Raw genomic sequence first — 15000 nt, 5'->3', positions numbered from 1 at the left:
ATTCACTCGCTCGTCCGATCACGACATTATTCTCGACTTGGTGCTGGTGTTTCGCAGCATCCTAGTGTAGTGCCAGGACATTAGATATGCGTCCTCCGTGCTCTCCCAGCAAACAACAGCTAGCGCTCTGTTGGCTATTGACTAGTTTTGCATTGTGTTTGGTTGATGCTCAGGTCGGGTGATTGTAGCTTTTTCGGTGTAAGTAGGTAGGTTGTGGTGGGCTGCTGGAGCTACGATTACGAGCCTCCTCTCATTCCCATCCTTCTTTCTATCTTTCTCTCTTTCTTTTTCTTTCTCTCTCTCTTTCTTTCTCTCTCTCTCTCTCTCTCTCTTCTGCAGCCTCCATTCACTGCACACAAACACATACACACACACACGTACACAGCCACACAAGCACACTCACAAATCTTGCACACACACACTTGCACCTTGTAGTGGCGGAGGGAGGGGGGTGGGGGAGAGGGGCACTGTATTGCATAACAGAGTACGGTGATCCCCGTATGCCAGAAGGCCAACATGTAACAACATGGCCAAGGATTTTTGTCGCAACAACAGGGAGCAACAAAATGGAGGCAACAGCAGCAAAGGGGTGCTCCCATCAGCCAATGCCACTCATTGCACTGCTGCCTCTCCTTTTCTACGCGTTGATGCATTTCGCTGGGCCGCTACCGGATGGGGTCGTCGTACCTGGGAATCCGCGTGGACCGGGAGTATACGCCCAAGGACTGCAACACTGCTGCTGCGTCGTCGTCGTCGTCGAACGTTGTCGCCCGATGGAGCGCTGCCGGAGGCTGCTGTCTCGATGTCCGCCGCTGCTCTGCCTCTGCCTCTGCTTCGGTCTCGGTCTCAGTCTCGGTCTCGGTCTGTACGCACTCACGTCCTCTTCCCCGGCTCAGTTCACAGAAACGCAGGTCAACCAACGCAGATTCGGGCGAGTCCCACCGCCCACCGGCGGACATGATTTCATTGGAAAACCAGAAGCAGGAGGACAACACTAACCAACACTTTGCACCAAACACTGCTACTGCTACTACTGCTATTACTACTGCACTTTGCACGCACTTTCCATTGTTTGCTCCTGATCCTGGAAGGCTGCTGATGGCTATGCTGACTGCTAGTGGCGATGTCGTGTCGTAGCCACTCTGAGCGAATCGGAGGATCGCTGATGGTTGCGGAGCGCAAGCTGTAAGTATAGAGGAAGGGAGAGATATCGAAGGAATTGAGCGAAATAGAGAGAAAGAGAGAGAGAGAGAGAGAGAGAGAGAGAGAAAGAGAGAGAGAAAAGTGCAAACAGGATTGAAGGAAAAGTTATGCTCAAGAATGCTGGCAATCTTGCGGAACCGAACCAGTATGTGTGTGTGTGTGTGTGTGCACGCGCGCGCGCGCGCATGACCAGATGGGATCCACCGACAACACGTCGAGTCCCGTCGCGCGGATAACGCGGGGCGCTTGGACGATGAGATGCTGAGAGGTTTGAGATGACAGATTTGGTGGGATGGAGGGAGGGTTGCAAGGCATCCTCGTAATAAAGTAAGTTCGTCGGGCGCGCTCGGTGACAAACGCATGCTCACACACACACACACTGCCGACATCTTCTGCGAAAGGTGTTGGATGTAATTTTCGGGGCGGAATTTGAAGAATCGCTGATCGCCGCGTGTGTGTGTGTGTGTGTGTCTGTCCGTGTCCGCTTCGCGAACCATATCAAAATGGGAGAGGGAAGGTGGGTGTGGGGACGAGGGAGAAGACACCAAATGGAATAGGATGCTGGATGCTTTTTCTGGGGTCAGTTCACTGCGACCAGCGCCCTGTTTTGTATCGCGCCCTATAATGGTGGTGGCGCTGTTGAACCACTGTCACCAGTGGTTTTCAACACTCACTCACTCATGCCACAACACAGTCTCTCTCTCTCTAGCTCGCTCTCTCTGTGCGAGGGAATGAGGATTTGGAGACTCGGAAACCTAAAAAAACGGGAGGCTCGCTCTAACGATTTGAATCGAGACAACAACAACAACAACAGTACCACACCGTCACGCGTCACCTTTTGGGCCCAGCAGCCGAGGCTGATTGCTACTTGCTGATTGCTGCTGCTCCTTTCTGTTTGATAACGAACCTGCTGCCGGGTGCTTGCTGTCTTGTTTCGCCAGTTCAGTAGTCCCAAACGCTGGTTGAGCTCGTGTGTGTATTGTGTGTATGTTTTTTGTTTTTTGTTTTATTTGGCACGACGCACGGACACGTACTCTGCCCTGCAGGTGTGCTGCTGCTGCTGCTGCTGCTGCCTACAATACAGAATCTGCACTGAGAGCAGCAGCATCCAAACCGAACGCTGTAAGGCTCTCGGCCTTCCTATGTCCGATGAGAGAAGAGAGAGTGAGCACAGAGAAAAAGAGAGAGAATATGACACCGAGAGTACTGTGATCTAAGTAGATAGCGAACCGGAACGTCGCCGACGCCGACTGATGGCCGAATTGACAGGAAGCGCCTCTCGGCGGGCAAAAGTGCGCAACCGCTGTCACGCGATTGTCACGGCGAAAAGAGTGTGGAAGAATACTGTTGGTACCACAGGGCCCTACTTGGATCACCAGGATGCTGTCCAATGTCTCCAGTAGCAGTCGGTAATCATTATCATAATGATGGTTCCTTCGGTAGTCATCAGTTGATCTTTCTCTCTCTCTCCCCCTCTCTCTCTCCCCCTCTCTCTCTTTCTCTCTCTCTCTTTCTCTCTCTCTCTTTCTCTCTCTCTCTCTCTCTCTTTCTCTCTCTCTCTTTTCTCTCTCATTAACTTCAAATGTTGTCCTGTAATACTTGGGGTCTTTATCTAGAGTGAAGTAATCGAATCGCAGCGAGAAGAACCGAATTCAATAAAATGGCGACTACCACGAACTCTCGATAAAGCCTGGAACAGTAAATATTTGGCCGCTAATTTTTAATCATTGCAGTGCGCCTAGTAGTCACTTTACATTACAATTCCGTTGACAGTTTGAATCATAGTAAACAATTTATTATTTGATAAAATTTTTGTCCAAATTGATCCACGCCTTCAAAAGTTATCGCCGATGGAATGCGAAGGGCGAAAAAATGTCGGCACACTCACTAATAAAACTCGATTTCATTGGAGAAAAAACCGCGAAAGTCTTGAAATTTCCAAACTCAACCCAACCCTAGTTTGAATTAGAAATTTCCAATCCAAATTACATTGATTCTAGCAAAATGAAACAGCCGAATAAGTTTAACAAATGCTCAATTCTCCAGACATAAGTGAGTCGACGATCCTGGGATATCTCAGCGTGATTCCACTAAAAAAACTCACGACAGTCGACAGTAACAGTTCGGCAAATATGTTTAAGAGAAATTTTATGGTCGTATCATGCCAGAAAATAGCCAAATAGGACCCCCTAGAGCACAGCTTGGTTGCCCAAATCCGTGCAGGGAATCTGTTTGATCACCGTGTTGACCGAATTGAAACCATGAATTTCGAAGGACGATGGAACACACGTAAAACATGCGTTTCGAAAAATACAAGGTAACAAATTTGACTTTGCCAATCATAGATGGGAATGATTTTAGGAAGGATTTGGTTTATTTACGGAGATAAATTTGCAACATTGCAACATTGTTGCAACAAATCAAATGTTTGTGGCTGTTTGGGGCAACGTTCATTCGAAATTTGTGCAAAAAAAATGTCTATAAAAAAGGAGTTTTTTTTTCTTCATTTCATGATCCATTTCATAATGTTCTTCATTTCATGATTTCGTGTTCACCAATGATCCTGTATAAGTTTGGCATACTTTAGGTTTGGCTGTTCTTACCACAGGTGTGGCGGTGAAGTTTTTGTATTCAAATAGAACGATTTCATAGGAAAAACTAGCAATCCAATCTGGCAATCTGCTTGGATTTTCGTTCCATCGATTTCTATTGAACGATTATCAAAAGGAAACTTAAAAATAATATTAAAAAATGTGTAAAAATCAACTGAAACGAAGGCGGGTGTGCAACAAGAGGGCAAATGATGTGGAACCTGCTGTACAGTGCAAAACATTTGGGGGTGATGTCAAAGTAAAACGTTATATAAAAAGATAAGGAATGATTTTAATCAATACTTTTCCTAAACGATAATAAAAAACCCACAAAATGAAACCTTTCTTTTCTTTATACGTGATTTTTTTTGCTGAGATAGGGCCTATTCTTTGCGGCCAAATATTAACTGTTCCTGACGTTAGTTTCGAGCTATAGTGTGACCTGACAACCGAATCGAAGGTACATGAAGGATGCCGTTTATTGATTGAAACACATACACACACAAAGTTTTGTAGACAAAGAAAAACGCCTTCGAAAAACGAAAAACAGATCGCCGGAGCTGCTGCTGCATCGTGCGATCGTGCACCGGTCGTTCAAAATCGAGCTCCGGTGGTGGTACAAGGGTACAGCCTCGAGCAGTCACCATTTCCGAGACCCACAATGGAGGCCGACAGGCAGTGCAGCGCCACGGTGGAGGACGATGGTGCCAGTGGCGGTCCAGGCCGCTCGGTAACTCCGGCCATCCAGCAAATCGCCAGGCTACAGGTAGACAGGCCAGACACAGGGAGACAGAGAGAGGGAGCGCAAGAAAGAAAAAAAAGAAACAAAGTGTGAGTGCGGAATCGTCGGAATCTTCGGTGGACTTGGGGTCACACCTCCAGAGCGAAACCCAATAACCGCTGATCGTGGTGAGTGTACGGGAGAAGCGGTTGGCCAGGCAAAGGCTCCGCTGGATGCACGGTCCCCGTTGGCCCGGCTCATCGCCATCGTTTGCCAGCATTACATCGATCGAGGAGAGCGCATGACCGGCCAGTTGGTTCAGCTCGCGCACTGCCGTTGGCGCCGATTGTTGCTCCTCCTCCTCCTCCGCTTCCTCCTGTGCCGGTACGTGCCGCTGGAACCGCTGGCCGTCTCTGGCATGCCGCACCTCGCCACCATCCACCTCCACCTCGACCGGTTGGGTCGGCAGTACCATCATGCCGGCTTCGCTCTTCGTCATCGTGATGCACATAATGACCTGCAGGATGAACATGCCGAACGACAGGAAGGCGAGCGTGGTGAGGGCGATATCGAAGAGATCCTTCAACCCAACCGACCCACCACCACCACCGGTCGGCTTCACCAGGTGCTTCTCCTGCGGCTCGTACAGGGCGTCATGGTGATGAAAGGACGGCGACCCCGGATGGCTGGTGTAGAGCGTAGTATCACCCCGGGCATACCCGCTCGAGTCGGTTGTTTCGCCCTCGAGCAGCTCCCACTGGCGGTGGCCACTACCAGCAGCGTGTACCTTGGTGCCCCGCTGCTGGTGCTGGTAGCGCGGACCGCCACCACCACCACCACCACCAGCGGACGTCGGCACGGCGTACCCGGTGATGAAACCTTCATCAAAGCCAAGATCCTGCTCCTGCTCCTGCTGCTGCACGCCTGGTGTTATCTTCCCGGTATCGGTGCCCATCTTGTCGCTTGCTGCTGGTGGTGCCCGGTGCCGTGGATGGTGCTGCTGTTCTTCCCCTTCACCGGCCATCGTCGCCGTTCCGGCACCCGACAAGTAGTTCCGGTAGATATCGTCCATTGTGGCGGTCCTACGGCGAAGCGGAGGTGGATACATCCAGCGAAATTAAAATAGTACCACCCAGTTTCACCTTCATACCCCCCTCCCCACTATAACAGACGAATAATTGGGTTCCAACTCAACGTGTTCTTTCTGTTACCAGGTGTCTAACTTTAACCCTGCAGTTGGGTTCAAGACAAATTACACTGATGGGATTCATGGACCATTTGGTCCATAGTGTATTTACCACGGTAGTGGCTATGTGAACGATTGAATGAGCAATGTTTTGCTTTTATAATCAAAAGATATTGAATTATTAAGCTATATGTGTGTTTGTATTGGCACAATAAAGTAGAAAGAATGCGGCATGTTGCAACATTCGTTCGCAATCCTCAAACTCACACGAACAAATTTGGGGGCGTCAAAAATGCGATTTAGATACGAGAAAATTTGACGATATGAAAAAGGCTGTATGTGGCGTCTTTTTGTGTAAAAATGATAGAGTAAGATAATGTGCCACATGTACTACACGAATCTTCCTACTGAATAGCTGAATATTATGACTAGTGTTTGAGGAAAATATAGTATGGACCAAATGTCCTCGAACCCGATTAACCCGTAACTTTCCTTTTTTTCGCCCCCTTTGTTATTTTTTATGAATTAGGAAATATGAATATTTGTATTTATCTACTAAAAACAATACCATATTTAAATTTTTAAGTCAATCGGATTGTTAGTTTTGAAGATATAACAAAAAAAAACGAATGAAAATTGGACCAAACCCAACTGCAGGGTTAAACCCGCTGTTTGCTTATAGATCGCGGCTTATCGAGTATTGAGCTTTCAATGACATGTTATAATGTTTTTTTGCATACGTTCGACACCTGTTCACGCAAATCAGTGCACATCATCAAGGGCAATTCCATGCAAAAACATACAGGGTGGTTCAACTTGAGTGCACGATGTTAATAGTCAACCATTAGACAAACGTTAGATTTAAATACGATTTGTTTTGATATTTTGCTAGTTGGATGTTTGAAAATTTCTATCATGCAGCGATATTCGTAGTAACAGCGCGTTAAAGCGGTGAAACAGCACGTTAAAGTCGGGCCGTACTTCTTCAAAGATACGGTTGGCCAAGCAGTTACTGTGAATGGTGGCCGCTATCGTGAGATGATAAAAACTTCTTATGACCTGAAATCGATGGTTTGAACCAGGATGATATGCGGTTTCAGCAAAATGGTGCCACCTGCCACACAAGCCATGAAACCATTGCCCTTTTACGCGACAAAATCAAAGACCAGGTAATCTAATCTCCTCTAGATTTTTTTCTTTGCGGATACATTAACGAAAAAGTGTATGTTAATAAATCACGCACCATACTAGAACATAAAAACGAAATTATTCGTCAAATCAGGGACATGGATCCAATATTATGTAGCCGAGCTATCGCAATAAACGGACCAACGAATAGCGGCTTGCCACAAAAGCAATGGTGAACATATGGGCGATATATTGTTCCATACAAGCATTCATCTAATAAAAAAAAACAAATAACGGTATTTTCCCAAATTTTCCCTGTTTGCCTTACAAAATAAAAAAAAAAATTTGGCACGGTGTACACAAAGCGCCCAAAACAAATGGGAAAAATGTGCAAGCTAGCGAGGGAAAACACTTATATTTTTTATACTTTGTTTTGTTTCTGCTTTCTATTTTAAACAGTGTTTTTTTTCGCCAGCGTATTTAAGGTTATGCCTTTATAAAGTAAAGTGGGGTAAGTATGCGCATGCGGCAAAAGCGCGCAATACGCTTTTCCAGAAAACGGTTACACCGGTTCCAGCAACACTATCACTGGTTTGAAAGTTCATGAAAACACCTCATCATAAGTGTTATCGCTTGTGGTTTGGATTAATGTTGCAATGAATGTTAGAGAAATGCGTTAATTTATAGTTTATACATTTTCTACATTATTTCAGGAGTTTTTGGAAACAGTATCTCGCTTCGTGGATATCTCCTATATCAAACATTCATAAGCGACCAAGGACAAACATTTACTATAAATTCAACTACTGTAGCCCGCATTCTGGTAGACAAACGAAAAAATTTGCTTTTGACACTTTTTTTAAAAATGATCCTTATTGTAACAGATATTCTTCAAGTTGTGGTAACCGACAAAACGCTAAATCAGCTACTGAACATGCAGCTCTAGTATCTATCAAAAGATCTCATAGAAAAAACTGTCTCAAATTGTACAATCGGTAATTTTGATTACGCTAAAATAACAAAAATAAGTATGTTTCAAAGACAAACTAGTTTTTATACCACCAATACCGCATATGTGATAGAAAATCCGTAAAAAAGGCGATGCGCACAATAGTGCCCCACGCAATTGCATTTTTTTTTATCAAAAAGTAAATTTTATCAAAGCTTTTGTATCAAAAAGTATGAGCATGATAAAAAAATGTTGTTCCACATGTTAAAGCTACAGACCCATACTTTCATTTGGTGTAGCTAACAGGTCGAACACTTCTTTTCTTAGAGAAATACAGCGTGTTTAAAAGTATGGTGCGCCTTCTCACACCACTTTACAGCTGGGGTAAACAAGGTTATTAGAAAAATGTAATGTAACGTAACCATGTTGGTGCCTTTTTTAGATTTCGTGCAGTGAGGTTGGTTGGTTGATTGGTCACTTACTTGGTCAGCCACTCGCGGTACCCACTCGAACCCGGATCGTACAGCAAAGGATTGAGCATGGGTCCGGCAGGGTTCGCTGAGCTCATGCGCTTCGACAGCTGCGCCGGTGGTTGCTGCTGGTTTTGGTACCTGGCCTGGTGCAGGATACGCCTGGCGAGGAACCCGTTACAGCGATAGCGGTTCAACATCGTACTGGTGGAAGGGGTGGAGGGGGTACCGAGGTGAAATCAATGTCAGATCAACTGCTGCGACTGCCTTACCGATGGAACTCCATGGTGGACAGGGCCCCCGAGTAGCCCGCCATAGTTTCGTTGGCATGCAAACCCGCACTGTGGTTTGCGAACTCGAATCGAAATCGAGCTGGTACGGACGTGATGGGGGGTGGGGGTTGCGCCATGGTGCGGCCTTCTGGCCCCTCGAAGATCTCGCCGTCGTCCCGTCCCGTCGTCGTCGGTTCATCCTCATCCAGCATCAGCAGCGACAGTGGCATCAGATGCTCGTTCAAAATATCGTCCGTGCTGAGCAGCAGCAGCCCTGAGTCACCAAAGTCAGCCACACACACGCACACACGGTGCTGGTGGTACAGCACGAGCACTAGCAGCAGAATCTGCACCGCCAACATGACGGACTGGCACACGGTTGTCACAAGACTGAATCCCTGAGCAGCGGCAGCATTAACTACCAAGCTAGCTTTAGCACTCCTGGAGCGCTGGAGTCTGCAGCGGGTAGGGTGGGGGTGGTACAGCCCTGCGGTCTCGGTCTGCGAGCACCGCTACGCCATTAGCGGCCTCGGGGGCCTTGCGTACCCGGGGATATGATAATAATAATGATGCGATCGGGTGCATTTGGCACCTAGTGTTGTTGTTGATTGTGGTGCTCGTGCTCGTGCTCGTTGTGGTTGTGCTCCAGTTCCAGACGACGTCGACAACGACCATTACGCTACGAGCGTGCTCAGCGCCTCAGAACAACATGGGCAACAGAGCCTGAAATGTGATCAAGATTACACCCACGCACACAGTGCACACGCACACACGCACAGCGAGTCTTGAGCGTAGAGAATGGACCATATTCACCTCTCGCCGGGGATCGTCTTCTCAGGGTATTGATAAATTGATTGAGTGTCAGTGTTTCCTCTCCGAATTGTAAGCTGTCAAAACTATCCAACACTGACTATAGACCAATCATCCGTCCACCGCGCGCGAGGTACTTCCTCCGGGTTTCAAGGCCTTCCACACTCCCACCGCAGGGGGAAGCGCGATCCCAGCGAGCGAGAACACCTACAGAACGGGAGAATGGGGAGTGATGGGGAGCGGGGGTGATTGAGCATTAAAAGCAATATTAGAGCAATTTAGTGCGATCACGCAACCATGAAGCGAACGCTGTGTTGGAAATACGTCCGCCGACGACAACGATGAAGAAGAAGAAGAAGAAGAAGAAGAAGAAGAAGAAGAAGAAGAAGAAGAAGAAGAAGAAGAAGAAGAAGAAGAAGAAGAAGAAGCAGATGAAGAAAAAGGGGCTGCAGTGTGCAGTTAACGGAGTAGTTGCGGCTGCGATGCCTAAAGCCAGCAGATACTGATTTCTGAAGCTACTCAAAAGGTTAGCTCTACGCTGTCCAGGATCCATTGAGCCTTTTTGAGGAAAAGGAGAGAGAGAGAGAGAGAGAGAGAGAGTGGAGATCAAATGGAATGGAAACGACGAAAGGAACACAAAACGGACAACCCAGGCAGCATTATCGCGTGTCAGCGTGCCGGTATACACACATACACACACGCGCGCGCGCGGCAGTATCCTTGCGCCCTCGCAAACAGGTAGAAGGGGGCGCGAGCTGCGCTCGCACTCCATCACTCATCCACCGTCGCCACCATCTCGGCATGTCGACGATTCAGCACGCCGAAGGGCCAAGGGGCCCGGCGTGCCCTGCGATGATGGTTACGGATGATGCGAGGATGATAAATATTGTCTCTTTTTTAATAGCCACACAAAGCACAGCGCCCGGCACTGGTTAAGTGCTGCAGCGAAGATGCTGAGAACGTTAACAGCTGCGCGATTACGTGTTTATTACTTATCGCCCGGTCCAAGATCCGTCAGGTCAGGCGGAGCGGATTCTTCTTGCGCTACATAAGATATAGTGAGCAGCGAATACGGACCTTAGTCGCGACCTTTTCCGGACGGGGCGAATGGGGCTGCCAGCGCCGCACCAAACACCGTACACCATTAATTATCGCCGGGGCCGGGCATTTTCCAAACCCCGTCCATTGGGCCGCAAAAGCGTTCGTGAGATGCGCCGGAAATCGCTGCTGCTGGTGGTGAGAGTGTGTTAGATTCATCGGTTTTCCCCTTTTTTTCTTTCTTTTACACTTCCATATCGGTGTAGGTATGAAAAGGTACTCCGAGATGAAGGATTTGAGGAGGAGGAAGAAAGAAGAAGAAGAATAATTCGAATCCGAAGCGTCAACAGCTACTACTGCATTGCGAGGGGGAGTGCGAGGGTCTCTGGCTTCAGCTTTTCATTTCGATTACCCCGTTCCGTCCCGTTCCGCCCCGTTCTGTATGCGATCTTTCCCGCTCACAGACGGTCATTTCATCCATCATACTCGTCGGTGCGGGTCTTATGCCTACTGCACACTTAGACGAGTTCAAGTTTGAGCAAAAAAAACAAAAGAAACGAAGCAGCAAAACAAACCAACCACACAACTGAATGGGACGCGCGTATGGAAGCATGCTTCGTCCCGTAGATCGTAGATTTCGTAGTAGATGAGCTCCCCACTAACGTTCAGTTTGTCGGTCCGCACCTCGGATGCAAAGTCTGATGTTCCCATTGACTCCAATTAGACGGCCATTCTCCTTCATTCTGCCAGAAGGTTCCAGCTGCTGCTGCTGCTGCAGTTGTCTCAGGTGCATGTCGGTTTTAGCGCCTTCCGCTCCAACTGCTCCGCAATAGACGACGACGACGACACCTGCGAGTGACAGTGCGCGCACGCGCGCGCGCACAACGGAAAGTGCGAACCCCAGCATCTCCGAAAATCGACCTCCCCCCCCCACCACTCCCACACCTTTCGACGGCTCGAGGTGGTGCGTTGCGATTGGTCGATTGGTTCACACCACAGCTTACCAGCCAGCCAGCATCCTGAGCTCCTGCGTGTTGGAATACCTCTCTCAAAGCGAGCGGCTCCACGGAATCGCGTGCGTCCATGCGGTGCTGGGCGTGCGAACGGGACCGCCTGGTTCACCTGATTGAACTGATCGCCCTCCCTCTCTCTCGCGCGCTCTCTCTCTCTCTCTCTCTATCCTCTTCCCTTTTTTTCATTCTTTGCCACACTCTGTCCTTTACGCACGCTTCTTCTTGCTCTCTGTCGTTTTCTCTCTCTCTCTCTCTCACACACACACACACACAAGCTGTCTTTGTACCTGTTTGGTTGGCGAGGTACAGCAGTGATTTGATGGTGGGTATTAGATTGGATAATCAGGATTTGTCAGTTGCGGCTGATCTACTACAGGAATCGGAAGAGACTGCGACTGCGACTTACATCCCATCTCGAGGCCTAGGGAGCTGCCCTCTCGGAACACGTACACACACCCAGGGCATACCTACAACAATATGGCCACCTGAGTGAAGTGGAAGCCCCCGGGGGAAACTCATCATCTAGGACTAGTTTAGTTTAGTCGTTTTGAACGTCGTGTGACTCCCGGTGGTTCAATCCGGTCCCGTTGTTTTTTTTTTGTTTTGTTTTCGGGACCCATTGTGTCCAGTAGGGCCCTCGGTAGCATTGGTGCGCATTGTGTAGTTGTGTTAGTACTCATAAGCGGAAAGCGGACCGGTCACCACCATGGAACCGCCAAGCTTCTTCATCGAACGACTGCTGGGCGTTTGGCAGGGTACGGCGGCGAATCACACCATCGGAATCACGCCCGGTCCGCAGGCAACACCGGGGAAAGACGATGCCCCAACGGAAGACCGGCCACCGTCCGGTAGCGACGATCGGCGACGACGCGGTCCCTGTTCCTGCGTTTGGCCTCCGACCAAAACCAGAACCACCTCCCCTGTACGGCTCGATCAACCCTGCTCGATGACGACGGGACATGACGGATGGCCGGACGGTGAGTGCGACGGTCCGGCGTCGTCGCCGTCATCGCCGTCGTCGTTGTCTGCCCACCGTTGCGCCGGGTTCCGATCCCCACCATCGACCCCGGTGCTGTTGCCGGACTGCTCGTACGGTGGTGGACGTTTGGTTGCCACCGACGAAGTGGACATCCTCGATGTGTCCCGGTCGCCAACCAACGACAACGACCAACAACAACAACAACAACAACAAGGGACCCACAACGGGTACCACCCACCACAGTCAACCGTCACCGGCGGATCGCCCCGGCATTTCAACGTCGAGCCCGCCGACTATACGCCGAGCTACAGTAAATACACCAATCAGACGTTCGCCAATGCCAGTGCGCTTGCGAGCTGGCTCTACCACCAGCGGCAGCACCCACCGCCGCCACCACCACCAGTAGCAGCAGCAGCACCACCACCACCGCCACATCTTGCCAACTCCAGAAAACCGACGATCCGGGATTGGCATCTTCGGCAGCTCGAACTGCGGGCACTACCGGGTGAGGAGCCATACGGTGGTCAGCACGGTAGGTGCCTATTAGGATTACAAGGATTCGACTAGACTGAAGTAGACTATCCCAATTTATCGCAACTTGTATCGTATGCGCGAATAAGCTCTATTGTACATTCTGTCAAGAAAGTACAGGGAATAGTCGATTTGATTGGGGCTCGGGGTAATCGGATCAAGTGTTTTGGTACCTTTTGGTTGATGTAGTGAACATGAAACGTGTTGCAGCAGGATTCGCTCTAAAAAATTGTTTTTTAATTTGTTTATTTTTTTATCTGAAACTAAAAAAATACGAGGGTACAATCACCATTGTCACCAGAATTGGTTTCCTGCGACATTATCCTTTTCCCAAAACTAAACTCGCCGCTTCTCGTGGTGTCCGTTCTGAGTCGCGTGTTAACCCATAAAACAAAAATCGCCACTCACCATCGACTTACTTACTTACTTCCTTATCAAGCTGCTGTAGGCAAACGGGTTGACGGATCCCGCCCAAATTTTGGATACTAATTGAAGGTCAGTTGTACCACATCCTACGGAAAAAAATACTTGAAAATACTTCATCCGATTACCCCGAGCCCGATTTAAATCGACTATTCCCGGTACTTTCTTGACAGAATGTATATCCTTTTGTACAAGATCCCAAAAGATGCGATCGATGCGTCATGTCAACCGCAACGTTACGCGGACTATTCGAGCCTGGTTACTGGTTACTGGATTGGCAGCGATCAGCTGCTGCTCCCTCCCTCCACTTTTGGAACTGAAGAAGCTTGGACAACATCTTCATCATCATCCTGCGGCTGCGGCGGCAGCCGGGAGATTGTAGGAACGGGCGACAAGACAGCAGGAACAAGGGGAGGTGCCGCGCGGGCAAAGGGCAAACAAAGACCCGCGAGAGCGTCGCGCATAAAGACCCGCGAGAGCGCTAGTTTTAAAGATTCGAACAATCAGCATCGGCAAACACCAACATCCAAGCAGCTGTTTGCTCACTATTTTAGCACCTTCGCAGCTCGAATTAACCAGACGTGAGCAGCGATTACATGCCTTAAACTGTATGCCCGGTTGTATGGCCGTTTGGGCCACGACAACGAGATGTTTTGTCCCTCTGTAAAGGAGAGAGAGAGAGAGAGGGAGGTGTCTTCGCCAGCCAGCCAGCCAGCCAGTTAACCGTCTTGTTCGACACCGAGCAAACCGAGCAAACAACTGTTCGGAGCGCACGGAACGTACGGGCTGTGGCCTCATGTTTGCTTCCCAGAGCAACGGCCGAGCACGATTTATGCGTCGACGATCCTTACCCCGGGTCCCCGGGTCCCGGGTCCTGGTCTTTGCAGTTTGAGAAGAGATGGTGGCGGAGATGGCGGCTAAGACAGGCGTCGCCTCGCCTATATCCGTTGATTGGCCGTCGATAAACACATCGCAAACAGTTGGGAGTTGAAAATTGTTGTCAATGATGTTGTTGTCTTCGGCTTGTGCTGCTGCTGCTGCTGCTGCTACTCCTGAGTGACGGTTGCTGCTGCTGCTGCAGGATGCTTTACTCCCAGTCATCTGCGCCGCACGTTGCACCTTGCTGTGACTCTGCTGTGCTGAAAAGGTGTGTAATTTACGCTTTATTTACGAGCGATCGTGTGTCGCTCAAGCCATTCGTGAGCTTGACACATCCCCGTAGAGAGTAGGAAGGGAGGAGGGACTCAGACAACGGAACGGTGCCCCTTGTACGGCGGCAAAAGTGCGCACGTTCCTGCACGTTGGAATCAATTCTGTTTTGGCCTTTTGTTGGTACTGGCATTTATGACAGGCTAATGTTGGTCTTTGGTATTAAAGTGTTGAATTTGTCGATGATAGTTCGTCTCCTCCTCCTCCTCCACCTCCTCCTTCTCTTCTTCTTCTTCTTCTTCCTTTTCTTCTTCTTCTTCTTCTTCTTCTTCTTCTTATTCTTCGTTTCTGCTGTCAAAGCGACGCCTAAGAAGGTCTAAGTGATAAAAGTCACGCCGGCCCGGAGCCTACCGTTTGTTGTGTGCTGTCTTTTGTGGCAATGGAAGTACTCTAAACAGTCTACAACGACTGCTTAATGTCTCGCAGCAATAGGACTAGCGAATAGCAGAGCGAGCTGCTGCTGTTTGCTTGTGTTTG

The 15000-nt window shown here is 49.1% G+C and overlaps 1 protein-coding gene across 5 annotated transcripts in view; it reads right to left on the bottom strand.

The window, feature by feature from the left end:
• Positions 1-2249, bottom strand: part of LOC125960199 (acetylcholine receptor subunit alpha-like) — a 26766-nt gene extending 24517 nt beyond the window's left edge. For 4 of the 5 annotated variants that reach the window (XM_049693488.1, XM_049673514.1, XM_049673423.1 and 1 more), the window contains exons 1-2: positions 2111-2249; positions 688-1183 (exon numbers count right to left, since the gene is read on the bottom strand). The gene's annotated coding sequence lies outside the window, so the exon portion shown is untranslated. Of the gene's footprint in view, positions 1-687; positions 1184-2020 lie in introns of all 5 variants that reach the window. The other variant, XM_049673333.1, reaches the window with a different exon arrangement.
• Between the last annotated feature and the right edge of the window lie 12751 nt (positions 2250-15000).

Source organism: Anopheles darlingi, chromosome X (genome assembly GCF_943734745.1).
Source record: "Anopheles darlingi chromosome X, idAnoDarlMG_H_01, whole genome shotgun sequence".
Lineage (NCBI taxonomy): Eukaryota > Metazoa > Arthropoda > Insecta > Diptera > Culicidae > Anopheles > Anopheles darlingi.
The sequence above is the reverse complement of the archived record's forward strand: the minus strand, read 5'-3'. Positions and strand labels throughout refer to the sequence as shown.